Here is a 24479-nt window from a genome sequence, read left to right on the forward strand (position 1 = left end):
GCTAGACGAGTCCTATGGACCCGGCAATGGACAGGTGATGCCGACTCAAAAAGGCATATGGAGGTTTTACCTTACAGGGGTGAGGAATTGTTTGGGAAAGGTCTCTCGGACCTAGTCTCCACAGCTACAGCTGGTAAATCAAATTTTTTGCCTTATATTCCCTCACAGCCTAAGAAAGCACCACATTATCAAATGCAGTCCTTTCGATCACAGAGAAACAAGAAAGTACGAGGTGCGTCCTTTCTTGCCAGAGGTAAGGGCAGAGGGAAGAAGCTGCACAACACAGCTAGTTCCCAGGAACAGAAGTCCTCCCCGGCCTCTACAAAATCCACCGCATGACGCTGGGGCTCCGCTAAAGGAGTCCGCCCAGTTGAGGGCACGTCTTCGAGTTTTCAGCCACATCTGGGTTCATTCGCAGGTGGATCCCTAGGCAATAGAAATTGTTTCTCAGGGTTACAAGCTGAAATTCGAAGAGGTGCCTCCTCGCCGGTTTTTCAAATCGGCCCTACCATCTTCTCCCCAGGAAAGGGAGATAGTGTTAAATGCAATTCACAAATTGTATCTTCAACATATGCAGATGAGGGTTCCAGCCAACTTTGGCCCACTGCTTGGATGACATCACCGTATGTAAATTCGTCTTCTGCAGACCTTCTCCCAGGAATGCTTGTACTAGTTGTTGCATTTGGTTTGTTGTTTGGGCGTGCTTCAGTATTAGGCAGCCTTCTGCCCTCCCATGTTCATCTGAAAATATGTGTTCTCCCGGCAGTTGTTGTCCCCAGATGAGAGTTCCCTTGTGCTGCCTCAGTTGAATCTCCTTTACTTGACAGAGATGTGCCTGAGCAGCGGCCCTCCCCAGCCCTATCTCAAATCATACTTATTTTGCATAGGAGATACCATGGTCATAAAGATTGTTCTCCCAGGGTGAGGTTCATTCATTGCATTCTGGGTATGCTGACCCCTGTGATTTCCCCAAATGTGGGAAACTCAACTGCATTATTTGTGGTAGTGGGGCACTGTGTTTGTGTTTTCCTCTTGTCAGCTCTGGTAAAAGTCAGATTTCTTTGTCTCAGATCTTCCTCTAGCCTTGTTCTTCTTTCGAGAGTTCCATTGTGCTGCCTCAGTTTGATCTCCTTCACTTGACAGGGGGGTACCCGAGCAGCGACCCTCCCCAGCTCTAGCCCAACTCCTACATACCTGCCAGGTGAGATACTATGATCATGAAGGTGCTTCTCCCAGGGCAAGGCTCACCCATTGCACTCTGGGTGTGCTGCTCCTGCGATTTCCCCAAATGTGGGAAACTTGACTGCATAATTTGTGTTTCCCCTGGTCGGCTCTCGTATAATTCAGATCTCTTTGTCTCAGGTCTCTCTCCAGCCTAGTTTGCTGTCTGTTTCCACTTCTGTTTTCTTGAGCCGCTCCCTTCTATGCCCTTGCGCACTATCCTGACTTCTCCCGTCTGCTTACTTTGTGCCTTCCAACGCACAATGCGAACTACAGGTAGTGCTGCAGGGCCCACACCCTTTTACTTGCCGTACAGAGCAGCTCTGGAGCTGTTACAGTGCCCAGCTGCTGCAAGAAATCAGCTTGAATGCTTCAGGGGCTGGGGCATAGCCAACATGAGCCCCACACCGAAGGAGGGTGGAGGTATTTAATGCGAACTAGGGGTCATCCAAGCACCGCAAAAGGCCGCCATGCCCTGCATAACCCTTTTCTCTTTTCATATGCAGATGAGGGTTCCAGCCAACTTTGGCCCACTGCTTGGATGACATCACCATATGCAAATCCGTCTTCTGCAGACCTTCTCCCAGGAATGCTTTTACTAGTTGTTACATTTGGTTTGTTGTTTGGGGGTGCTTCAGTATTAGGCAGCCTTCTGCCCTCCCATGTTCATCTGAAAATATGTGTTCTCCCTGCAGTTGTTGTCCCCAGATGAGAGTTCCCTTGTGCTGCCTCAGTTGAATCTCCTTTACTTGACAGAGATGTGCCTGAGCAGCGGCCCTCCCCAGCCCTATCCCAAATCATACTTATTTTGCATAGGAGTTTCCATGGTCATGAAGATTGTTCTCCCAGGGTGAGGTTCATTCATTGCATTCTGGGTATGCTGACCCCTGTGATTTCCCCAAATGTGGGAAACTCGACTGCATTAATTGTGGTAGTGGGGGACTGTGTTTGTGCTTTCCTCTGGTCAGCTCTGGTAAAAGACAGATTTCTTTGTCTCAGATCTTCCTCTAGCCTTGTTCTTTTTTCGAGAGTTTCCTTGTGCTGCCTCAGTTGGATCTCCTTCACTTGACAGGGGGGTGCCCGAGCAGCGACCCTCCCCATCTCTAGCCCAACTCCTACTTACCTGCCAGGTGAGATACTATGATCATGAAGGTGCTTCTCCCAGGGCAAGGCTCACCCATTGCACTCTGGGTGTGCTGCTCCTACGATTTCCCCAAATGTGGGACACTTGACTGCATAATTTGTGTTTCCTCTAGTCGGCTACTCGTATAATTCAGATCTCTTTGTCTCAGGTCTCTCTCCAGCCTAGTTTGCTGTCTGTTTCCACTTCTCTTTTCTTGAGCCGCTGCCTTCTATGCCCTTGTGCACTCTCCTGACTTCTCCTGTCTGCTTACTTTGTGCCTTCCAACGCACAATGCAAACTACAGGTAGTGCTGCAGGGCCCACACCCTTTTACTTGCCTTTCAGAGCAGCTCTGGAGCTGTTACAGTGCCCAGCTGCTGCAAGAAATCAGCTTGAATGCTTCAGGGGCTGGGGCATAGCCAACATGAGCCCCACACCGACAGGGGGGGAAGATGTTTAATGCGAACTAAGGGTCATCCAAGCGCCGCAAAAGGCCGCCATGCCCTGCATACCCCTTTTCTCTTTTCATATGCAGATGAGGGTTCCAGCCAACTTTGGCCCACTGCTTGGATGACATCACCGTATGCAAATCCGTCTTCTGCAGACCTTCCCCCAGGAATGCTTGTACTAGTTGTTGCATTTGGTTTGTTGTTTGGGGTGCATTAGGCAGCCTTCTGCTCTCCCATGTTCATCTGAAAATATGTGTTCTCCCTGCAGTTGTTGTCCCCAGATGAGAGTTCCCTTGTGCTGCCTCAGTTGAATCTCCTTTACTTGACAGAGATGTGCCTGAGCAGCGGCCCTCCCCAGCCCTATCCCAAATCATACTTATTTTGCATAGGAGATACCATGGTCATGAAGATTGTTCTCCCAGGGTGAGGTTCATTCATTGCATTCTGGGTATGCTGACCCCTGTGATTTCCCCAAATGTGGGAAACTCGACTGCATTATTTGTGGTAGTGGGGGACTGTGTTTGTGCTTTCCTCTGGTCAGCTCTGGTAAAAGTCAGATTTCTTTGTCTCAGATCTTCCTCTAGCCTTGTTTTTTTTCGAGAGTTTCCTTGTGCTGCCTCAGTTGGATCTCCTTCACTTGACAGGGGGGTATCCGAGCAGCGACCCTCCCCAGCTCAAGCCCAACTCCTACTTACCTGCCAAGTGAGATACTATGATCAGGAAGGTGCTTCTACCAGGGCAAGGCTCACCCATTGCACTCTGGGTGTGCTGCTCCTACGATTTCCCCAAATGTGGGACACTTGACTGCATAATTTGTGTTTCCTCTGGTCGGCTACTCGTATAATTCAGATCTCTTTGTCTCAGGTCTCTCTCCAGCCTAGTTTGCTGTCTGTTTCCACTTCTCTTTTCTTGAGCCCCTGCCTTCTATGCCCTTGTGCACTCTCCTGACTTCTCCTGTCTGCTTACTTTGTGCCTTCCAACGCACAATGCAAACTACAGGTAGTGCTGCAGGGCCAACACCCTTTTACTTGCCTTACAGAGCAGCTCTGGAGCTGTTACAGTGCCCAGCTGCTGCAAGAAATCAGCTTGAATGCTTCAGGGGCTGGGGCATAGCCAACATGAGCAGCAAGATGCAGCACTGGACTATTAGTAATGTACTGTTGTATGCTGAGCACCACAATGCAGCACAAGACAATGAGCAGTGATACTGAGCACTGATGAGGATACTACAGAGAACTGACACTGAGCAGGAGAGACACACTACTAGTATTACTGAGCAGCAATAAGTAACCACTGATACTGGGCACTGATATTGAGATTTCCACTGAGAGAACATAGCCACGTCCTCTCCGCTCTCTCTTCAATGCACGAGTAAAAATGGCGGCAACGCGCAGCTCTTTATATGGAATCCGAATCTCGCGAGAATCCGACAGCGGGATGATGACATTTTCCCTTGTTCAGGTTTTCCGAGTCAGGCGGGAACAACCGAGCCTGCCTCGGACCAGTGTAAACCACGTGGAGTTCGTCGGGAATTCGGTTCTCGGAGAACCGAACCCGCTCCTCTATATATACTATATTACTATGTTACTGTAGTATACAGAACACCACAATGCAATGAGCAGTGATAGTGAGCACTGATGAGGATACTAGAACTGACACTGAGCAGCAAGATGCAGCACTGGACTATTAGTAATGTACTGTAGTATGCTGAGCACCACAATGCAGCACAAGACAATGAGCAGTGATACTGAGCACTGATGAGGATACTACTGAGAACTGACACTGAGCAGGAGAGACACACTACTAGTATTACTGAGCAGCAATAAGTAACCACTGATACTGAGCACTGATATTGAGATTTCCACTGAGAGAACATAGCCACGTCCTCTCCGCTCTCTCTTCAATGCACGAGTAAAAATGGCAGCAACGCGCAGCTCTTTATATGGAATCCGAATCTCACGAGAATCTGACAGCGGGATGATGACATTTTCCCTTGTTCAGGTTTTCCGAGTCAGGCAGGAACAACCGAGCCTGCCTCGGACCAATGTAAACCACGTGGAGTTCGTGGGGAATTCGGTTCTCGGAGAACCGAACCCGCTCCTCTCTACCTTATACCCATCAATTGTTTTTATTTTCAATCTAAGCCCCTGCAGTTTTCTGTAAGCATCTGCTTCGCTATGATGATCAACAAGTCACAAGGGCAAACACTCAGGGCTTGAGGCGTAGATCTTAGGACCAGCTGCTACAAGCATGGCAGAGGTGTCACTATCACTGGTGACACCCAGAGAGGTGGCGAGGGAGATTGTAATGCAGTGCGCGCAGATAAACAGCGCAATGGTAAAAAGGAGGCATGGTTTCATAGGTAGGGGCGTGGCCTGGTGGCCTGAATCTACATTTTGTTGCTCCGGGTGTCCCGGGGGTTGGGGGCTGCACCCGGGGACTAGTGTGTGAGCGGTGCTGGCTCCTGCACAGTGACAGGGCATGGCCACCCAGCATGACGCCTCCCTTCTTGACCATGCTGTAATTGCAGTCGCACTGCAGTTCAGCGTGATCATAAAAAATGGTGTAGGCTCCTGCTGGTGCAGACTGTAGAGAAAAGCTGCTGTGACCACGCCCCCTGTGTCTCCTCCGTTGCAGACCCCATTTTGAAGCCTTGCCCCCGGACTAAGAGAAAAGAATGCCCTTGCGCACTATCCTGACTTCTCCTCCCGTCTGCTTAATTTGTGCCTTCCAACGCACAATGCGAACAAGAGGTGGTGCTGCAGGGCCCACACCCTTTTACTTGCCTTACAGAACAGCTCTGGAGCTGTTACAGTGCCCAGCTGCTGCAAGAAATCAGCTTGAATGCATCAGGGGATGGGGCATGGCCAACATGAGCCCCACACCAAAGGAGGGTGGAGGTGTTTAATGCGAACTAGGGGTCATCCAAGCACTGCAAAAGGCCGCCATGCCCTGCATGCCCCTTTTCTCTTTTCATATGCAGATGAGGGTTCCAGTCAACTTTGGCCCACTGCTTGGATTTACATCACCGTATGCAAATCCGTCTGCTGCAGACCTTCCCCCAGGAGTGCTTGTACTAGTTGTTGCATATGGGCCCTCATTCCGAGTCGTTCGCTCTGTAAATTTCATCGCATCGCAGTGAAATTCTGCTTAGTACGCATGCGCAATATTCGCACTGCGACTGCGCCAAGTAATTTTACAATGAAGAAAGTATTTTTACTCACGGCTTTTTCTTCGCTCCGGCGATCGTAATGTGATTGACAGGAAATGGGTGTTACTGGGCGGAAACAGGCCGTTTTATGGGCGTGTGGGAAAAAACGCTACAGTTTCCGGAAAAAACGCAGGAGTGGCCGGAGAAACGGGGGAGTGTCTGGGCGAACTCTGGGAGTGTTTGTGACGTCAAACCAGGAACGACAAGCACTGAACTGATCGCAGATGCCGTGTAAGTCTGAAGCTACTCTGAAACTGCTAAGTAGTTTGTAATCGCAATATTGCGAATACATCGGTCGCAATTTTAAGAAGCTAAGATTCACTCCCAGTAGGCGGCGGCTTAGCGTGTGTAACTCTGCTAAAATCGCCTTGCGAGCGATCAACTCGGAATGAGGGCCATGGTTTGATATTTGATGGTGCTTCAGTATTAGGCTGCCTTCCGCCCTCCCATGTTCATCTGAAAAGATGTGGTCTCCCTGCAGTTGTTGTCCCAAGATGAGAGTTCCCTTGTGCTGCCTCAGTTGAATCTCCTTTACTTGACAGAGATGTGCCTGAGCAGCGGCCCTCACCAGCCCTATCCCAAATCATACTTATTTTGCATAGGAGATACCATGGTCATGAAGATTGTTCTCCCAGGGTGAGGTTCATTCATTGCATTCTGGGTATGCTGACCCCTGTGATTTTCCCAAATGTGGGAAACTCGACTGCATTATTTGTGGTAGTGGCGGACTGTGTTTGTGCTTTCCTCTGGTCAGCTCTGGTAAAAGTCAGATTTCTTTGTCTCAGATCTTCCTCTAGCCTTGTTCTTCTTTCGAGAGTTCCCTGGTGCTGCTTCAGTTGGATCTCCTTCACTTCACAGGGGGGAACCCGAGCAGCGACCCTCCCCAGCTCTAGCCCAACTCCTACTTACCTGCCAGGTGAGATACTATGATCATGAAGGTGCTTCTCCCAGGGCAAGGCTCAACCATTGCACTCTGGGTGTGCTGCTCTTGCGATTTCCCCAAATGTGGGAAACTTGACTGCATAATTTGTGTTTCCCCTCGTCGGCTCTCGTATAATTCAGATCTCTTTGTCTCAGGTCTCTCTCCAGCCTAGTTTGCTGTCTGTTTCCACTTCTCTTTTCTTGAGCCGCTCCCTTCTATGCCCTTGCGCACTATCCTGACTTCTCCCGTCTGCTTACTTCGTGCCTTCCAACGCACAATGCGAACTACAGGTAGTGCTGCAGGGCCCACACCCTTTTACTTGCCTTACAGAGTAGCTCTGGAGCAGTTACAGTGCCCAGCTGCTGCAAGAAATCAGCTTGAATGCTTCAGGGGCTGGGGCATAGCCAACATGAGCCCCACACCGAAGGAGGGAGGAGGTGTGTAATGCAAACTAGGGGTCATCCAAGCGCTGCAAAAGGCCGCCATGCCCTGCACGCCCCTTTTCTCTTTTCATATGCAGACGAGGGTTGAAGCCAACTTTGACCCACTGCTTGGATGACATCACCATATGCAAATCCATCTGCTGCAGGCCTTCCCCCAGGAATGCTTGCACTAGTTGTTGCATTTGGTTTGTTGTTTGGGGGTGCTTCAGTATTAGGCAGCCTTCTGCCCTCACATGTTCATCTGAAAATATGTGTTCTCCCTGCAGTTGTTGTCCCCAGATGAGAGTTCCCTTGTGCTGCCTCAGTTGAATCTCCTTTACTTGACAGAGATGTGCCTGAGAAGCGGCCCTCCCCAGCCCTATCCCAAATCATACTTATTTTGCATAGGCGATACCATGGTCATGAAGATTGTTCTCCCAGGGTGAGGTTCATTCATTGCATTCTGGGTATGCTGACCCCTGTGATTTCCCCAAATGTGGGAAACTCGACTGCATTATTTGTGGTAGTGGGGGACTGTGTTTGTGCTTTCCTCTGGCCAGCTCTGGAAAAAGTCAGATTTCTTTGTCTCAGATCTTCCTCTAGCCTTGTTCTTCTTTCGAGAGTTCCCTTGTGCTGCCTCAGTTGGATCTCTTTCACTTGACAGGGGGGTGCCCGAACAGCGACCCTCCCCAGCTCTAGCCCAACTCCTACTTACCTGCCAGGTGAGATACTATGATCATGAAGGTGCTTCTCCCAGGGCAAGGCTCACCCATTGCACTCTGGGTGTGCTGCCCCTGCAATTTCCCCAAATGTGGGAAACTTGACTGCATAATTTGTGTTTCCCTTGGTCGGCTCTCGTATAATTCAGATCTCTTTGTCTCAGGTCTCTCTCCAGCCTAGTTTGCTGTCTGTTTCCACTTCTCTTTTCTTCAGCCGCTCCCTTCTATACCCTTGTGCACTATCCTGACTTCTCCTCCCGTCTGCTTACTTTGTGCCTTCCAATGCACAATGCAAACTACAGGTAGTGCTGCAGGGCCCACACCCTTTTACTTGCCTTACAGAGCAGCTCTGGAGCTGTTACAGTGCCCAGCTGCTGCAAGAAATCAGCTTGAATGCTTCAGGGGATGGGGCATGGCCAACATGAGCCCCACACCAAAGGAGGGTGGAGGTGTTTAATGCGAACTAGGGGTCATCCAAGCAGCGCAAAAGGCTGCCATGCCCTGCACGCCCCTTTTCTCTTTTCATATGCAGATGAGGGTTGAAGCCAACTTTGACCCACTGCTTGGATGACATCACCGTATGCAAATCCGTCTTCTGCAGAACTTCCCCCAGGAATGCTTGCACTAGTTGTTGCATTTGGTTTGTTGTTTGGGGGTGCTTCAGTATTAGGCAGCCTTCTGCCCTCCCATGTTCATCTGAAAATATGTGTTCTCCCTGCAGTTGTTGTCCCCAGATGAGAGTTCCCTTGTGCTGCCTCAGTTAAATCTCCTTTACTTGACAGAGATGTGCATGAGCAGCGGCCCTCCCCAGCCCTATTCCAAATCATACTTATTTTGCATAGGAGATACCATGGTCATGAAGATTTTTCTCCCAGGGTGAGGTTCATTCATTGCATTTTGGGTATGCTGACCCCTGTGATTTCCCCAAATGTGGGAAACTCAGCTGCATTATTTGTGGTAGTGGGGGACTGTGTTTGTGCTTTCCTCTGGTCAGCTCTGGTAAAAGTCAGATTTCTTTGTCTCAGATTTTCCTCTAGCCTTGTTCTTCTTTCGAGAGTTCCCTTGTGCTGCCTTAGTTGGATCTCCTTCACTTGACAGGGGGGTACCCGAGCAGCGACCCTCCCCAGCTCTAGCCCAACTCCTACTTACCTGCCAGGTGAGATACTATGATCATGAAGGTGCTTCTCCCAGGGCAAGGCTAACCCATTGCACTCTGGGTGTGCTGCTCCTGCGATTTCCCCAAATGTGGGAAACTTGACTGTATAATTTGTGTTTCCCCTGGTCGGCTCTCGTATAATTCAGATCTCTTTGTCTCAGGTCTCTCTCCAGCCTAGTTTGCTGTCTGTTTCCACTTCTCTTTTCTTGAGCCGCTCCCTTCTATGCCCTTGCGCACTATCCTGACTTCTCCTCCTGTCTGCTTACTTTGTGCCTTCCAACGCACAATGCGAACTACAGGTAGTGCTGCAGGGCCCACACCCTTTTACTTGCCTTACAGAGCAGCTCTGGAGCTGTTACAGTGCCCAGCTGCTGCAAGAAATCAGCTTGAATGCTTCAGGGGCTGGGGCATAGCCAACATGAGCCCCACACCAAAGGAGGGTGGAGGTGTTTAATGCAAACTAGGGGTCAGCCAAGCGCCGCAAAAGGCCACCATGCCCTGCACGCCCCTTTTCTCTTTTCATATGCAGACGAGGGTTGAAGCCAACTTTGACCAACTGCTTGGATGACATCACCATATGCAAATCCATCTGCGGCAGGCCTTCCCCCAGGAATGCTTGCACTAGTTGTTGCATTTGGTTTGTTGTTTGGGGGTGCTTCAGTATTAGGCAGTCTTCTGCCCTCCCATGTTCATCTGAAAATATATGTTCTCCCTGCAGTTGTTGTCCCAAGATGAGAGTTCCCTTGTGCTGCCTCAGTTGAATCTCCTTTACTTGACAGAGATGTGCATGAGCAGCGGCCCTCCCCAGCCCTATTCCAAATCATACTTATTTTGCATAGGAGATACCATGGTCATGAAGATTTTTCTCCCAGGGTGAGGTTCATTCATTGCATTTTGGGTATGCTGACCCCTGTGATTTCCCCAAATGTGGGAAACTTGACTGCATTATTTGTGGTAGTGGGAGACTGTGTTTGTGCTTTCCTCTGGTCAGCTCTGGTAAAAGTCAGATTTCTTTGTCTCAGATCTTCCTCTAGCCTTGTTCTTCTTTCAAGAGTTCCCTGGTGCTGCCTCAGTTGGATCTCCTTCACTTCACAGGGGGGAACCCGAGCAGCGACCCTCCCCAGCTCTAGCCCAACTCCTACTTACCTGCCAGGTGAGATACTATGATCATGAAGGTGCTTCTCCCAGGGCAAGGCTCAACCATTGCACTCTGGGTGTGCTGCTCCTGCGATTTCCCCAAAATGTGGGAAACTTGACTGCATAATTTGTGTTTCCCCTCGTCGGCTCTCGTATAATTCAGATCTCTTTGTCTCAGGTCTCTCTCCAGCCTAGTTTGCTGTCTGTTTCCACTTCTCTTTTCTTGAGCCGCTCCCTTCTATGCCCTTGCGCACTATCCTGACTTCTCCCGTCTGCTTACTTCGTGCCTTCCAACGCACAATGCGAACTACAGGTAGTGCTGCAGGGTCCACACCCTTTTACTTGCCTTACAGAGTAGCTCTGGAGCAGTTACAGTGCCCAGCTGCTGCAAGAAATCAGCTTGAATGCTTCAGGGGCTGGGGCATAGCCAACATGAGCCCCACACCGAAGGAGGGTGGAGGTGTGTAATGCGAACTAGGAGTCATCCAAGCGCTGCAAAAGGCCGCCATGCCCTGCACGCCCCTTTTCTCTTTTCATATGCAGACGAGGGTTGAAGCCAACTTTGACCCACTGCTTGGATGACATCACCATATGCAAATCCATCTGCTGCAGGCCTTCCCCCAGGAATGCTTGCACTAGTTGTTGCATTTGGTTTGTTGTTTGGGGGTGCTTCAGTATTAGGCAGCCTTCTGCCCTCACATGTTCATCAGAAAATATGTGTTCTCCCTGCAGTTGTTGTCCCCAGATGAGAGTTCCCTTGTGCTGCCTCAGTTGAATCTCCTTTACTTGACAGAGATGTGCCTGAGCAGCGGCCCTCCCCAGCCCTATCCCAAATCATACTTATTTTGCATAGGCGATACCATGGTCATGAAGATTGTTCTCCCAAGGTGAGGTTCATTCATTGCATTCTGGGTATGCTGACCCCTGTGATTTCCCCAAATGTGGGAAACTCGACAGCATTATTTGTGGTAGTGGGGGACTGTGTTTGTGCTTTCCTCTGGTCAGCTCTGGAAAAAGTCAGATTTCTTTGTCTCAGATCTTCCTCTAGCCTTGTTCTTCTTTCGAGAGTTCCCTTGTGCTACCTCAGTTGGATCTCTTTCACTTGACAGGGGGGTGCCCGAACAGCGACCCTCCCCAGCTCTAGCCCAACTCCTACTTACCTGCCAGGTGAGATACTATGATTATGAAGGTGCTTCTCCCAGGGCAAGGCTCACCCATTGCACTCTGGGTGTGCTGCCCCTGCGATTTCCCCAAATGTGGGAAACTTGACTGCATAATTTGTGTTTCCCCTGGTCGGCTCTCGTATAATTCAGATCTCTTTGTCTCAGGTCTCTCTCCAGCCTAGTTTGCTGTCTGTTTCCACTTCTCTTTTCTTGAGCCGCTCCCTTCTATGCCCTTGCGCACTATCCTGACTTCTCCTCCTGTCTGCTTACTTTGTGCCTTCCAACGCACAATGCGATCTACAGGTAGTGCTGCAGGGCCCAGACCCTTTTACTTGCCTTACAGAGCAGCTCTGGAGCTGTTACAGTGCCCAGCTGCTGCAAGAAATCAGCTTGAATGCTTCAGGGGCTGGGGCATAGCCAACATGAGCCCCACACCAAAGGAGGGTGGAGGTGTTTAATGCAAACTAGGGGTCAGCCAAGCGCCGCAAAAGGCCACCATGCCCTGCACGCCCCTTTTCTCTTTTCATATGCAGACGAGGGTTGAAGCCAACTTTGACCCACTGCTTGGATGACATCACCATATGCAAATCCCTCTGCGGAAGGCCTTCCCCCAGGAATGCTTGCACTAGTTGTTGCATTTGGTTTGTTGTTTGGGGGTGCTTCAGTATTAGGCAGCCTTCTGCCCTCCCATGTTCATCTGAAAATATATGTTCTCCCTGCAGTTGTTGTCCCAAGATGAGAGTTCCCTTGTGCTGCCTCAGTTGAATCTCCTTTACTTGACAGAGATGTGCATGAGCAGCGGCCCTCCCCAGCCCTATTCCAAATCATACTTATTTTGCATAGGAGATACCATGGTCATGAAGATTTTTCTCCCAGGGTGAGGTTCATTCATTGCATTTTGGGTATGCTGACCCCTGTGATTTCCCCAAATGTGGGAAACTTGACTGCATTATTTGTGGTAGTGGGAGACTGTGTTTGTGCTTTCCTCTGGTCAGCTCTGGTAAAAGTCAGATTTCTTTGTCTCAGATTTTCCTTTAGCCTTGTTCTTCTTTCGAGAGTTCCCTTGTGCTGCCTCAGTTGGATCTCCTTCACTTTACAGGGGGGTGCCCGAGCAGCGACCCTCCCCAGCTCTAGCCCAACTCCTACTTACCTGCCAGGTGAGATACTATGATCATGAAGGTGCTTCTCCAAGGGCAAGGCTCACCCATTGTACTCTGGGTGTGCTGCTCCTGCGATTTCCCCAAATGTGGGAAACTTGACTGCATAATTTGTGTTTCCCCTGGTCGGCTCTCGTATAATTCAGATCTCTTTGTCTCAGGTCTCTCTCCAGCCTAGTTTGCTGTCTGTTTCCACTTCTCTTTTCTTCAGCCGCTCCCTTCTATACCCTTGTGCACTATCCTGACTTCTCCTCCCGTCTGCTTACTTTGTGCCTTCCAATGCACAATGCAAACTACAGGTAGTGCTGCAGGGCCCACACCCTTTTACTTGCCTTACAGAGCAGCTCTGGAGCTGTTGCAGTGCCAAGCTGCTGCAAGAAATCAGCTTGAATGCTTCAGGGGCTGGGGCATAGCCAACATGAGCCCCACACCGAAGGAGGGTGGAGGTGTTTAATGCAAACTAGGGGTCAGACAAGCGCAGCAAAAGGCCACCATGCCCTGCACGCCCCTTTTCTGTTTTCATATGCAGACGAGGGTTGAAGCCAACTTTGACCCACTGCTTGGATGACATCACCATATGCAAATCCATCTGCGGCAGGCCTTCCCCCAGGAATGCTTGCACTAGTTGTTGCATTTGGTTTGTTGTTTGGGGGTGCTTCAGTATTAGGCAGCCTTCTGCCCTCCCATGTTCATCTGAAAATATGTGTTCTCCCTGCAGTTGTTGTCCCTAGATGAGAGTTCCCTTGTGCTGCCTCAGTTGAATCTCCTTAACTTGACAGAGATGTGCCTGAGCAGCGGCCCTCCCCAGCTCTATCCCAAATCATACTTATTTTGCATAGGAGATACCATGGTCATGAAGATTATTCTCCCAGGGTGAGGTTCATTCATTGCATTCTGGGTATGCTGACCCCTGTGATTTCCCCAAATGTGGGAAACTCGACTGCTTTATTTGTGGTAGTGGGGGACTGTGTTTGTGTTTTCCTCTGGTCAGCTCTGGTAAAAGTCAGATTTCTTTGTTTCAGAGCCTTGTTCTTCTTTTGAGAGTTCCCTTGTGCTGCCTCAGTTGGATCTCCTTCACTTGACAGGGGGGTGTCCGAGCAGAGACCCTCCCCAGCTCTAGCCCAACTCCTACTTACCTGCCAGGTGAGATACTATGATCATGAAGGTGCTTCTCCCAGGGCAAGGCTCACCCATTGCACTCTGGGTGTGCTGCCCCTGCGATTTCCCCAAATGTGGGAAACTTGACTGCATAATTTGTGTTTCCCCTGGTCGGCTCTCGTATAATTCAGATCTCTTTGTCTCAGGTCTCTCTCCAGCCTAGTTTGCTGTCTGTTTCCACTTCTCTTTTCTTCAGCCGCTCCCTTCTATGCCCTTGTGCACTATCCTGACTTCCCCGTCTGCTTACTTTGTGCCTTCCAATGCACAATGCAAACTACAGGTAGTGCTGCAGGGCCCACACCCTTTTACTTGCTTTACAGAGCAGCTCTGGAGCTGTTACAGTGCCCAGCTGCTGCAAGAAATCAGCTTGAATGCTTCAGGGGCTGGGGCATAGCCAACATGAGCCCCACACCGAAGGAGGGTGGAGGTGTTTAATGCGAACTAGGGGTCATCCAAGCGCCGCAAAAGGCAGCCATGCCCTGCACACCCCTTTTTTATTTTCATATGCAGACGAGGGTTGAAGCCAACTTTGACCCACTGCTTGGATGACATCACCATATGCAAATCCGTCTGCTGCAGGCCTTCCCCCAGGAATGCTTGCACTAGTAGTTGCATTTGGTTTGTTGTTTGGGGGTGCTTCAGTATTAGGCAGCCTTCTGCCCTCCCATGTTCATCTGAAAATATGTGTTCTCCCTGCAGTTGTTGTCCCCAGATGAGAGTTCCCTTGTGCTGCCTCAGTTGAATCTCCTTTACTTGACAGAGATGTGCCTGAGCAGCGGCCCTCCCCAGCCCTATCCCAAATCATACTTATTTTGCATAGGAGATACCATGGTCATGAAGATTGTTCTCCCAGGGTGAGGTTCATTCATTGCACTCTGGGTATGCTGACCCCTGTGATTTCCCCAAATGTGGGAAACTCGACTGCATTATTTGTGGTAGTGGGGGACTGTGTTTGTGCTTTCCTCTGGTCAGCTCTGGTAAAAGTCAGATTTCTTTGTCTCAGATCTTCCTCTAGCCTTGTTCTTCTTTCGAGAGTTCCCTTGTGCTGCCTCAGTTGGATCTCCTTCACTTGACAGGGGGTGCCCGAGCAGCAATCCTCCACAGCTCTAGCCCAACTCCTACTTACCTGCCAGGTGAGATACTATGATCTTCACTGTTAGGGCAATCAGGATGTGGAATTCCCTGCCAGGGAAGGTGGTAATGGCGGACTCTGTAATTGGATTTAAAAAAGGAATGGATACATTTCTGAATGAAAAAGCTATCCAAGGTTATAATACTTAAAATATCAACATGGTTAATCCGGGGGTAACATGAGTTATAGTAGCTAACTAGTCATAAAACATTATTCAGCAAGTATGTAGAATCATCACAACTTAAAACAGGTTGAACACGATGGGCAATTTGCCTCTATTCAACCTCAAAAACTATGTTACCATATGTTACTATATTACTATGTTACTGTAGTATACAGAACACCACAATGTAATGAGCAGTGATAGTGAGCACTGATGAGGATACTAGAACTGACACTGAGCAGCAAGATGCAGCACTGGACTATTAGTAATGTACTGTAGTATGCTGAGCACCACAATGCAGCACAAGACAATGAGCAGTGATACTGAGCACTGATGAGGATACTACTGAGAACTGACACTGAGCAGGAGAGACACACTACTAGTATTACTGAGCAGCAATAAGTAACCACTGATACTGAGCACTGATATTGAGATTTCCACTGAGAGAACATAGCCACGTCCTCTCCGCTCTCTCTTCAATGCACGAGTAAAAATGGCGGCAACGCGCAGCTCTTTATATGGAATCCGAATCTCGCGAGAATCCGACAGCGGGATGATGACATTTTCCCTTGTTCAGGTTTTCCGAGTCAGGCAGGAACAACCGAGCCTGCCTCGGACCAGTGTAAACCACGTGGAGTTCGTCGGGAATTCGGTTCTCGGAGAACCGAACCCGCTCCTCTATATATACTATATTACTATGTTACTGTAGTATACAGAACACCACAATGCAATGAGCAGTGATAGTGAGCACTGATGAGGATACTAGAACTGACACTGAGCAGCAAGATGCAGCACTGGACTATTAGTAATGTACTGTAGTATGCTGAGCACCACAATGCAGCACAAGACAATGAGCAGTGATACTGAGCACTGATGAGGATACTACTGAGAACTGACACTGAGCAGGAGAGACACACTACTAGTATTACTGAGCAGCAATAAGTAACCACTGATACTGAGCACTGATATTGAGATTTCCACTGAGAGAACATAGCCACGTCCTCTCCGCTCTCTCTTCAATGCACGAGTAAAAATGGCAGCAACGCGCAGCTCTTTATATGGAATCCGAATCTCACGAGAATCTGACAGCGGGATGATGACATTTTCCCTTGTTCAGGTTTTCCGAGTCAGGCAGGAACAACCGAGCCTGCCTCGGACCAATGTAAACCACGTGGAGTTCGTGGGGAATTCGGTTCTCGGAGAACCGTACCCACTCCTCTCTACCTTATACCCATCAATTGTTTTTATTTTCAATCTAAGCCCCTGCAGTTTTCTGTAAGCATCTGCTTCGCTATGATGATCAACAAGTCACAAGGGCAAACACTCAGGGCTTGAGGCGTAGATCTTAGGACCAGCTGCTACAAGCATGGCAGAGGTGTCACTATCACTGGTGACACCCAGAGAGGTGGCGAGGGAGATTGTAATGCAGTGCGCGCAGATAAACAGCGCAATGGTAAAAAGGAGGCATGGTTTCATAGGTAGGGGCGTGGCCTGGTGGCCTGAATCTACATTTTGTTGCTCCGGGTGTCCCGGGGGTTGGGGGCTGCACCCGGGGACTAGTGTGTGAGCGGTGCTGGCTCCTGCACAGTGACAGGGCATGGCCACCCAGCATGACGCCTCCCTTCTTGACCATGCTGTAATTGCAGTCGCACTGCAGTTCAGCGTGATCATAAAAAATGGTGTAGGCTCCTGCTGGTGCAGACTGTAGAGAAAAGCTGCTGTGACCACGCCCCCTGTGTCTCCTCCGTTGCAGACCCCATTTTGAAGCCTTGCCCCCGGACTAAGAGAAAAGAATGCCCTTGCGCACTATCCTGACTTCTCCTCCCGTCTGCTTAATTTGTGCCTTCCAACGCACAATGCGAACAACAGGTGGTGCTGCAGGGCCCACACACTTTTACTTGCCTTACAGAACAGCTCTGGAGCTGTTACAGTGCCCAGCTGCTGCAAGAAATCAGCTTGAATGCATCAGGGGATGGGGCATGGCCAACATGAGCCCCACACCAAAGGAGGGTGGGGGTGTTTAATGCGAACTAGGGGTCATCCAAGCACTGCAAAAGGCCGCCATGCCCTGCATGCCCCTTTTCTCTTTTCATATGCAGATGAGGGTTCCAGTCAACTTTGGCCCACTGCTTGGATTTACATCACCGTATGCAAATCCGTCTGCTGCAGACCTTCCCCCAGGAGTGCTTGTACTAGTTGTTGCATATGGGCCCTCATTCCGAGTCGTTCGCTCTGTAAATTTCATCGCATCGCAGTGAAATTCTGCTTAGTACGCATGCGCAATATTCGCACTGCGACTGCGCCAAGTAATTTTACAACGAAGAAAGTATTTTTACTCACGGATTTTTCTTCGCTCCGGCGATCGTAATGTGATTGACAGGAAATGGGTGTTACTGGGCGGAAACAGGCCGTTTTATGGGCGTGTGGGAAAAAACGCTACAGTTTCCGGAAAAAACGCAGGAGTGGCCGGAGAAACGGGGGAGTGTCTGGGCGAACTCTGGGAGTGTTTGTGACGTCAAACCAGGAACGACAAGCACTGAACTGATCGCAGATGCAGAGTAAGTCTGAAGCTACTCTGAAACTGCTAAGTAGTTTGTAATCGCAATATTGCGAATACATCGGTCGCAATTTTAAGAAGCTAAGATTCACTCCCAGTAGGCGGCGGCTTAGCGTGTGTAACTCTGCTAAAATCGCCTTGCGAGCGATCAACTCGGAATGAGGGCCATGGTTTGATATTTGATGGTGCTTCAGTATTAGGCAGCCTTCGCCCTCCCATGTTCATCTGAAAAGATGTGGTCTCCCTGCAGTTGTTGTCCCCAGATGAGAGTTCCCTTGTGCTGCCTCAGTTGAATCTCCTTTACTTGACAGAGATGTGCCTGAGCAGCGGCCCTCACCAGCCCTATCCCAAATCATACTTATTTTGCATAGGAGATACCATGGTCATGAAGATTGTTCTCCCAGGGTTAGGTTCATTCATTGCATTCTGGGTATGCTGACCCCTGTGATTTTCCCAAATGTGGGAAACTCGACTGCATTATTTGTGGTAGTGGGGGACTGTGTTTGTGCTTTCCTCTGGTCAGCTCTGGTAAAAGTCAGATTTCTTTGTCTCAGATCTTCCTCTAGCCATGTTCTTCTTTCGAGAGTTCCCTGGTGCTGCTTCAGTTGGATCTCCTTCACTTCACAGGGGGGAACCCGAGCAGCGACCCTCCCCAGCTCTAGCCCAACTCCTACTTACCTGCCAGGTGAGATACTATGATCATGAAGGTGCTTCTCCCAGGGCAAGGCTCAACCATTGCACTCTGGGTGTGCTGCTCCTGCGATTTCCCCAAATGTGGGAAACTTGACTGCATAATTTGTGTTTCCCCTCGTCGGCTCTCGTATAATTCAGATCTCTTTGTCTCAGGTCTCTCTCCAGCCTAGTTTGCTGTCTGTTTCCACTTCTCTTTTCTTGAGCCGCTCCCTTCTATGCCCTTGCGCACTATCCTGACTTCTCCCGTCTGCTTACTTCGTGCCTTCCAACGCACAATGCGAACTACAGGTAGTGCTGCAGGGCCCACACCCTTTTACTTGCCTTACAGAGTAGCTCTGGAGCAGTTACAGTGCCCAGCTGCTGCAAGAAATCAGCTTTAATGCTTCAGGGGCTGGGGCATAGCCAACATGAGCCCCACACCGAAGGAGGGAGGAGGTGTGTAATGCAAACTAGGGGTCATCCAAGCGCTGCAAAAGGCCGCCATGCCCTGCACGCCCCTTTTCTCTTTTCATATGCAGACGAGGGTTGAAGCCAACTTTGACCCACTGCTTGGATGACATCACCATATGCAAATCCATCTGCTGCAGGCCTTCCCCCAGGAATGCTTGCACTAGTTGTTGCATTTGGTTTGTTGTTTGGGGGTGCTTCAGTATTAGGCAGCCTTCTACCCTCACATGTTCATCTGAAAATATGTGTTCTCCCTGCAGTTGTTGTCCCCAGATGAGAGTTCCCTTGTGCTGCCTCAGTTGAATCTCCTTTACTTGACAGAGATGTGCCTGAGCAGCGGCCCTCCCCAGCCCTATCCCAAATCATACTTATTTTGCATAGGCGATACCATGGTCATGAAGATTGTTCTCCCAGGGTGAGGTTCATTCATTGCATTCTGGGTATGCTGACCCCTGTGATTTCCCCAAATGTGGGAAACTCGACTGCATTATTTGTGGTAGTGGGGGACTGTGTTTGTGCTTTCCTCTGGCCAGCTCTGGTAAAAGTCAGATTTCTTTGTCTCAGATTTTCCTCTAGCCTTGTTCTTCTTTCGAGAGTTCCCTTGTGCTGCCTTAATTGGATCTCCTTCACTTTACAGGGGGGTACCCTAGCAGCGACCCTCCCCAGCTCTAGCCCAACTCCTACTTACCTGCCAGGTGAGATACTATGATCATGAAGGTGCTTCTCCCAGGGCAAGGCTAACCCATTGCACTCTGGGTGTGCTGCTCCTGCGATTTCCCCAAATGTGGGAAACTTGACTGTATAATTTGTGTTTCCCCTGGTCGGCTCTCGTATAATTCAGATCTCTTTGTCTCAGGTCTCTCTCCAGCCTAGTTTGCTGTCTGTTTCCACTTCTCTTTTCTTGAGCCGCTTACTTCTATGCCCTTGCGCACTATCCTGACTTCTCCTCCTGTCTGCTTACTTTGTGCCTTCCAACGCACAATGCGAACTACAGGTAGTGCTGCAGGGCCCACACCCTTTTACTTGCCTTACAGAGCAGCTCTGGAGCTGTTACAGTGCCCAGCTGCTGCAAGAAATCAGCTTGAATGCTTCAGGGGCTGGGGCATAGCCAACATGAGCCCCACACCAAAGGAGGGTGGAGGTGTTTAATGCAAACTAGGGGTCAGCCAAGCGCCGCAAAAGGCCACCATGCCCTGCACGCCCCTTTTCTCTTTTCATATGCAGACGAGGGTTGAAGCCAACTTTGACCCACTGCTTGGATGACATCACCATATGCAAATCCATCTGCGGCAGGCCTTCCCCCAGGAATGCTTGCACTAGTTGTTGCATTTGGTTTGTTGTTTGGGGGTGCTTCAGTATTAGGCAGTCCTCTGCCCTCCCATGTTCATCTGAAAATATATGTTCTCCCTGCAGTTGTTGTCCCAAGATGAGAGTTCCCTTGTGCTGCCTCAGTTGAATCTCCTTTACTTGACAGAGATGTGCATGAGCAGCGGCCCTCCCCAGCCCTATTCCAAATCATACTTATTTTGCATAGGAGATACCATGGTCATGAAGATTTTTCTCCCAGGGTGAGGTTCATTCATTGCATTTTGGGTATGCTGACCCCTGTGATTTCCCCAAATGTGGGAAACTTGACTGCATTATTTGTGGTAGTGGGAGACTGTGTTTGTGCTTTCCTCTGGTCAGCTCTGGTAAAAGTCAGATTTCTTTGTCTCAGATCTTCCTCTAGCCTTGTTCTTCTTTCGAGAGTTCCCTGGTGCTGCCTCAGTTGGATCTCCTTCACTTCACAGGGGGGAACCCGAGCAGCGACCCTCCCCAGCTCTAGCCCAACTCCTACTTACCTGCCAGGTGAGATACTATGATCATGAAGGTGCTTCTCCCAGGGCAAGGCTCAACCATTGCACTCTGGGTGTGCTGCTCCTGCGATTTCCCCAAATGTGGGAAACGTGACTGCATAATTTGTGTTTCCCCTCGTCGGCTCTCGTATAATTCAGATCTCTTTGTCTCAGGTCTCTCTCCAGCCTAGTTTGCTGTCTGTTTCCACTTCTCTTTTCTTGAGCCGCTCCCTTCTATGCCCTTGCGCACTATCCTGACTTCTCCCGTCTGCTTACTTCGTGCCTTCCAACGCACAATGCGAACTACAGGTAGTGCTGCAGGGCCCACACCCTTTTACTTGCCTTACAGAGTAGCTCTGGAGCAGTTACAGTGCCCAGCTGCTGCAAGAAATCAGCTTGAATGCTTCAGGGGCTGGGGCATAGCCAACATGAGCCCCACACCGAAGGAGGGTGGAGGTGTGTAATGCGAACTAGGGGTCATCCAAGCGCTGCAAAAGGCCGCCATGCCCTGCACGCCCCTTTTCTCTTTTCATATGCAGACGAGGGTTGAAGCCAACTTTGACCCACTGCTTGGATGACATCACCATATGCAAATCCATCTGCTGCAGGCCTTCCCCCAGGAATGCTTGCACTAGTTGTTGCATTTGGTTTGTTGTTTGGGGGTGCTTCAGTATTAGGCAGCCTTCTGCCCTCACATGTTCATCTGAAAATATGTGTTCTCCCTGCAGTTGTTGTCCCCAGATGAGAGTTCCCTTGTGCTGCCTCAGTTGAATCTCCTTTACTTGACAGAGATGTGCCTGAGCAGCGGCCCTCCCCAGCCCTATCCCAAATCATACTTATTTTGCATAGGCGATACCATGGTCATGAAGATTGTTCTCCCAAGGTGAGGTTCATTCATTGCATTCTGGGTATGCTGACCCCTGTGATTTCCCCAAATGTGGGAAACTCGACTGCATTATTTGTGGTAGTGGGGGACTGTGTTTGTGCTTTCCTCTGGTCAGCTCTGGAAAAAGTCAGATTTCTTTGTCTCAGATCTTCCTCTAGCCTTGTTCTTCTTTCGAGAGTTCCCTTGTGCTGCCTCAGTTGGATCTCTTTCACTTGACAGGGGGGTGCCCGAACAGCGACCCTCCCCAGCTCTAGCCCAACTCCTACTTACCTGCCAGGTGAGATACTATGATCATGAAGGTGCTTCTCCCAGGGCAAGGCTCACCCATTGCACTCTGGGTGTGCTGCCCCTGCGATTTCCCTAAATGTGGGAAACTTGACTGCATAATTTGTGTTTCCCCTGGTCGGCTCTCGTATAATTCAGATCTCTTTGTCTCAGGTCTCTCTCCAGCCTAGTTTGCTGTCTGTTTCCACTTCTCTTTTCTTGAGCCGCTCCCTTCTATGCCCTTGCGCACTATCCTGACTTCTCCTCCTGTCTGCTTACTTTGTGCCTTCCAACGCACAATGCGATCTACAGGTAGTGCTGCAGGGCCCAGACCCTTTTACTTGCCTTACAGAGCAGCTCTGGAGCTGTTACAGTGCCCAGCTGCTGCAAGAAATCAGCTTGAATGCTTCAGGGGCTGGGGCATAGCCAACATGAGCCCCACACCAAAGGAGGGTGGAGGTGTTTAATGCAAACTAGGGGTCAGCCAAGCGCCGCAAAAGGCCACCATGCCCTGCACGCCCCTTTTCTCTTTTCATATGCAGACGAGGGTTGAAGCCAACTTTGACCCACTGCTTGGATGACATCACCATATGCAAATCCATCTGCGGCAGGCCTTCCCCCAGGAATGCTTGCACTAGTTGTTGCATTTGGTTTGTTGTTTGGGGGTGCTTCAGTATTAGGCAGCCTTCTGCCCTCCCATGTTCATCTGAAAATATATGTTCTCCCTGCAGTTGTTGTCCCAAGATGAGAGTTCCCTTGTGCTGCCTCAGTTGAATCTCCTTTACTTGACAGAGATGTGCCTGAGCAGCGGCCCTCCCCAGCCCTATCCCAAATCATACTTATTTTGCATAGGCGATACCATGGTCATGAAGATTGTTCTCCCAAGGTGAGGTTCATTCATTGCATTCTGGGTATGCTGACCCCTGTGATTTCCCCAAATGTGGGAAACTCGACAGCATTATTTGTGGTAGTGGGGGACTGTGTTTGTGCTTTCCTCTGGTCAGCTCTGGAAAAAGTCAGATTTCTTTGTCTCAGATCTTCCTCTAGCCTTGTTCTTCTTTCGAGAGTTCCCTTGTGCTACCTCAGTTGGATCTCTTTCACTTGACAGGGGGGTGCCCGAACAGCGACCCTCCCCAGCTCTAGCCCAACTCCTACTTACCTGCCAGGTGAGATACTATGATTATGAAGGTGCTTCTCCCAGGGCAAGGCTCACCCATTGCACTCTGGGTGTGCTGCCCCTGCGATTTCCCTAAATGTGGGAAACTTGACTGCATAATTTGTGTTTCCCCTGGTCGGCTCTCGTATAATTCAGATCTCTTTGTCTCAGGTCTCTCTCCAGCCTAGTTTGCTGTCTGTTTCCACTTCTCTTTTCTTGAGCCGCTCCCTTCTATGCCCTTGCGCACTATCCTGACTTCTCCTCCTGTCTGCTTACTTTGTGCCTTCCAACGCACAATGCGATCTACAGGTAGTGCTGCAGGGCCCAGACCCTTTTACTTGCCTTACAGAGCAGCTCTGGAGCTGTTACAGTGCCCAGCTGCTGCAAGAAATCAGCTTGAATGCTTCAGGGGCTGGGGCATAGCCAACATGAGCCCCACACCAAAGGAGGGTGGAGGTGTTTAATGCAAACTAGGGGTCAGCCAAGCGCCGCAAAAGGCCACCATGCCCTGCACGCCCCTTTTCTCTTTTCATATGCAGACGAGGGTTGAAGCCAACTTTGACCCACTGCTTGGATGACATCACCATATGCAAATCCCTCTGCGGCAGGCCTTCCCCCAGGAATGCTTGCACTAGTTGTTGCATTTGGTTTGTTGTTTGGGGGTGCTTCAGTATTAGGCAGCCGTCTGCCCTCCCATGTTCATCTGAAAATATGTGTTCTCCCTGCAGTTGTTGTCCCTAGATGAGAGTTCCCTTGTGCTGCCTCAGTTGAATCTCCTTAACTTGACAGAGATGTGCATGAGCAGCGGCCCTCCCCAGCCCTATTCCAAATCATACTTATTTTGCATAGGAGATACCATGGTCATGAAGATTGTTCTCCCAGGGTGAGGTTCATTCATTGCATTTTGGGTATGCTGACCCCTGTGATTTCCCCAAATGTGGGAAACTCAACTGCATTATTTGTGGTAGTGGGGGACTGTGTTTGTGCTTTCCTCTGGTCAGCTCTGGTAAAAGTCAGATTTCTTTGTCTCAGATTTTCCTCTTGCCTTGTTCTTCTTTCGAGAGTTCCCTTGTGCTGCCTCAGTTGGATCTCCTTCACTTGACAGGGGGGTACCCGAGCAGCGACCCTCCCCAGCTCTAGCCCAACTCCTACTTACCTGCCAGGTGAGATACTATGATCATGAAGGTGCTTCTCCCAGGGCAAGGCTCACCCATTGCACTCTAGGTGTGCTGCTCCTGCGATTTCCCCAAATGTGGGAAACTTGACTGCATAATTTGTGTTTCCCCTGGTCGGCTCTCGTATAATTCAGATCTCTTTGTCTCAGGTCTCTCTCCAGCCTAGTTTGCTGTCTGTTTCCACTTCTCTTTTCTTCAGCCGCTCCCTTCTATACCCTTGTGCACTATCCTGACTTCTCCTCCCGTCTGCTCACTTTGTGCCTTCCAATGCACAATGCAAACTACAGGTAGTGCTGCAGGGCCCACACCCTTTTACTTGCCTTACAGAGCAGCT

The 24479-nt window shown here is 49.8% G+C and overlaps 29 non-coding genes and 4 pseudogenes across 29 annotated transcripts; all 33 read left to right on the forward strand.

Moving 5' to 3' along the window:
• The first annotated feature begins 870 nt into the window (after positions 1-870).
• LOC135008602 (U1 spliceosomal RNA) lies at positions 871-1034 on the forward strand. Its single transcript, XR_010208256.1, has one exon. It is a non-coding gene; the product is annotated as a U1 spliceosomal RNA (small nuclear RNA).
• Positions 1035-1186: 152 nt separating this feature from the next.
• On the forward strand, positions 1187-1349 carry LOC135008785 (U1 spliceosomal RNA). Its single transcript, XR_010208432.1, has one exon. It is a non-coding gene; the product is annotated as a U1 spliceosomal RNA (small nuclear RNA).
• Positions 1350-2020: 671 nt separating this feature from the next.
• LOC135008615 (U1 spliceosomal RNA) lies at positions 2021-2184 on the forward strand. Its single transcript, XR_010208268.1, has one exon. It is a non-coding gene; the product is annotated as a U1 spliceosomal RNA (small nuclear RNA).
• A 152-nt stretch (positions 2185-2336) lies between these two features.
• LOC135008795 (U1 spliceosomal RNA) lies at positions 2337-2500 on the forward strand. Its single transcript, XR_010208441.1, has one exon. It is a non-coding gene; the product is annotated as a U1 spliceosomal RNA (small nuclear RNA).
• Positions 2501-3164: 664 nt separating this feature from the next.
• Positions 3165-3328, forward strand: LOC135008706 (U1 spliceosomal RNA). Its single transcript, XR_010208357.1, has one exon. It is a non-coding gene; the product is annotated as a U1 spliceosomal RNA (small nuclear RNA).
• Positions 3329-3479: 151 nt separating this feature from the next.
• Positions 3480-3643, forward strand: LOC135008871 (U1 spliceosomal RNA). The gene has a single exon (XR_010208485.1). It is a non-coding gene; the product is annotated as a U1 spliceosomal RNA (small nuclear RNA).
• A 2945-nt stretch (positions 3644-6588) lies between these two features.
• Positions 6589-6752, forward strand: LOC135008596 (U1 spliceosomal RNA). The gene has a single exon (XR_010208250.1). It is a non-coding gene; the product is annotated as a U1 spliceosomal RNA (small nuclear RNA).
• Positions 6753-6904: 152 nt separating this feature from the next.
• Positions 6905-7040, forward strand: LOC135008858 (U1 spliceosomal RNA; annotated as a pseudogene).
• A 698-nt stretch (positions 7041-7738) lies between these two features.
• On the forward strand, positions 7739-7902 carry LOC135008579 (U1 spliceosomal RNA). The gene has a single exon (XR_010208233.1). It is a non-coding gene; the product is annotated as a U1 spliceosomal RNA (small nuclear RNA).
• Positions 7903-8054: 152 nt separating this feature from the next.
• Positions 8055-8217, forward strand: LOC135008696 (U1 spliceosomal RNA). Its single transcript, XR_010208348.1, has one exon. It is a non-coding gene; the product is annotated as a U1 spliceosomal RNA (small nuclear RNA).
• Positions 8218-8891: 674 nt separating this feature from the next.
• Positions 8892-9055, forward strand: LOC135008977 (U1 spliceosomal RNA). Its single transcript, XR_010208577.1, has one exon. It is a non-coding gene; the product is annotated as a U1 spliceosomal RNA (small nuclear RNA).
• Positions 9056-9207: 152 nt separating this feature from the next.
• On the forward strand, positions 9208-9370 carry LOC135008801 (U1 spliceosomal RNA). Its single transcript, XR_010208447.1, has one exon. It is a non-coding gene; the product is annotated as a U1 spliceosomal RNA (small nuclear RNA).
• Positions 9371-10044: 674 nt separating this feature from the next.
• Positions 10045-10208, forward strand: LOC135008649 (U1 spliceosomal RNA). Its single transcript, XR_010208301.1, has one exon. It is a non-coding gene; the product is annotated as a U1 spliceosomal RNA (small nuclear RNA).
• Positions 10209-10360: 152 nt separating this feature from the next.
• Positions 10361-10497, forward strand: LOC135008852 (U1 spliceosomal RNA; annotated as a pseudogene).
• Positions 10498-11195: 698 nt separating this feature from the next.
• LOC135008675 (U1 spliceosomal RNA) lies at positions 11196-11359 on the forward strand. Its single transcript, XR_010208327.1, has one exon. It is a non-coding gene; the product is annotated as a U1 spliceosomal RNA (small nuclear RNA).
• Positions 11360-11511: 152 nt separating this feature from the next.
• Positions 11512-11674, forward strand: LOC135008778 (U1 spliceosomal RNA). Its single transcript, XR_010208425.1, has one exon. It is a non-coding gene; the product is annotated as a U1 spliceosomal RNA (small nuclear RNA).
• A 674-nt stretch (positions 11675-12348) lies between these two features.
• Positions 12349-12512, forward strand: LOC135008650 (U1 spliceosomal RNA). Its single transcript, XR_010208302.1, has one exon. It is a non-coding gene; the product is annotated as a U1 spliceosomal RNA (small nuclear RNA).
• A 152-nt stretch (positions 12513-12664) lies between these two features.
• LOC135008843 (U1 spliceosomal RNA) lies at positions 12665-12827 on the forward strand. Its single transcript, XR_010208468.1, has one exon. It is a non-coding gene; the product is annotated as a U1 spliceosomal RNA (small nuclear RNA).
• A 674-nt stretch (positions 12828-13501) lies between these two features.
• LOC135008623 (U1 spliceosomal RNA) lies at positions 13502-13665 on the forward strand. Its single transcript, XR_010208276.1, has one exon. It is a non-coding gene; the product is annotated as a U1 spliceosomal RNA (small nuclear RNA).
• Positions 13666-13807: 142 nt separating this feature from the next.
• Positions 13808-13970, forward strand: LOC135008700 (U1 spliceosomal RNA). Its single transcript, XR_010208352.1, has one exon. It is a non-coding gene; the product is annotated as a U1 spliceosomal RNA (small nuclear RNA).
• Positions 13971-14640: 670 nt separating this feature from the next.
• LOC135008783 (U1 spliceosomal RNA) lies at positions 14641-14804 on the forward strand. The gene has a single exon (XR_010208430.1). It is a non-coding gene; the product is annotated as a U1 spliceosomal RNA (small nuclear RNA).
• Positions 14805-18043: 3239 nt separating this feature from the next.
• Positions 18044-18207, forward strand: LOC135008565 (U1 spliceosomal RNA). The gene has a single exon (XR_010208219.1). It is a non-coding gene; the product is annotated as a U1 spliceosomal RNA (small nuclear RNA).
• A 152-nt stretch (positions 18208-18359) lies between these two features.
• Positions 18360-18495, forward strand: LOC135008823 (U1 spliceosomal RNA; annotated as a pseudogene).
• A 698-nt stretch (positions 18496-19193) lies between these two features.
• On the forward strand, positions 19194-19357 carry LOC135008580 (U1 spliceosomal RNA). Its single transcript, XR_010208234.1, has one exon. It is a non-coding gene; the product is annotated as a U1 spliceosomal RNA (small nuclear RNA).
• Positions 19358-19509: 152 nt separating this feature from the next.
• Positions 19510-19672, forward strand: LOC135008802 (U1 spliceosomal RNA). The gene has a single exon (XR_010208448.1). It is a non-coding gene; the product is annotated as a U1 spliceosomal RNA (small nuclear RNA).
• A 674-nt stretch (positions 19673-20346) lies between these two features.
• Positions 20347-20510, forward strand: LOC135008651 (U1 spliceosomal RNA). The gene has a single exon (XR_010208303.1). It is a non-coding gene; the product is annotated as a U1 spliceosomal RNA (small nuclear RNA).
• A 152-nt stretch (positions 20511-20662) lies between these two features.
• LOC135008864 (U1 spliceosomal RNA) lies at positions 20663-20798 on the forward strand (annotated as a pseudogene).
• A 698-nt stretch (positions 20799-21496) lies between these two features.
• On the forward strand, positions 21497-21660 carry LOC135008636 (U1 spliceosomal RNA). Its single transcript, XR_010208289.1, has one exon. It is a non-coding gene; the product is annotated as a U1 spliceosomal RNA (small nuclear RNA).
• Positions 21661-21812: 152 nt separating this feature from the next.
• On the forward strand, positions 21813-21975 carry LOC135008751 (U1 spliceosomal RNA). The gene has a single exon (XR_010208398.1). It is a non-coding gene; the product is annotated as a U1 spliceosomal RNA (small nuclear RNA).
• A 674-nt stretch (positions 21976-22649) lies between these two features.
• Positions 22650-22813, forward strand: LOC135008676 (U1 spliceosomal RNA). The gene has a single exon (XR_010208328.1). It is a non-coding gene; the product is annotated as a U1 spliceosomal RNA (small nuclear RNA).
• Positions 22814-22965: 152 nt separating this feature from the next.
• LOC135008838 (U1 spliceosomal RNA) lies at positions 22966-23128 on the forward strand. The gene has a single exon (XR_010208465.1). It is a non-coding gene; the product is annotated as a U1 spliceosomal RNA (small nuclear RNA).
• Positions 23129-23802: 674 nt separating this feature from the next.
• Positions 23803-23966, forward strand: LOC135008611 (U1 spliceosomal RNA). The gene has a single exon (XR_010208264.1). It is a non-coding gene; the product is annotated as a U1 spliceosomal RNA (small nuclear RNA).
• Positions 23967-24118: 152 nt separating this feature from the next.
• On the forward strand, positions 24119-24281 carry LOC135008849 (U1 spliceosomal RNA). Its single transcript, XR_010208474.1, has one exon. It is a non-coding gene; the product is annotated as a U1 spliceosomal RNA (small nuclear RNA).
• Positions 24282-24479: the final 198 nt, after the last annotated feature.

Source organism: Pseudophryne corroboree, unplaced genomic scaffold (assembly GCF_028390025.1).
Source record: "Pseudophryne corroboree isolate aPseCor3 unplaced genomic scaffold, aPseCor3.hap2 scaffold_223, whole genome shotgun sequence".
Lineage (NCBI taxonomy): Eukaryota > Metazoa > Chordata > Amphibia > Anura > Myobatrachidae > Pseudophryne > Pseudophryne corroboree.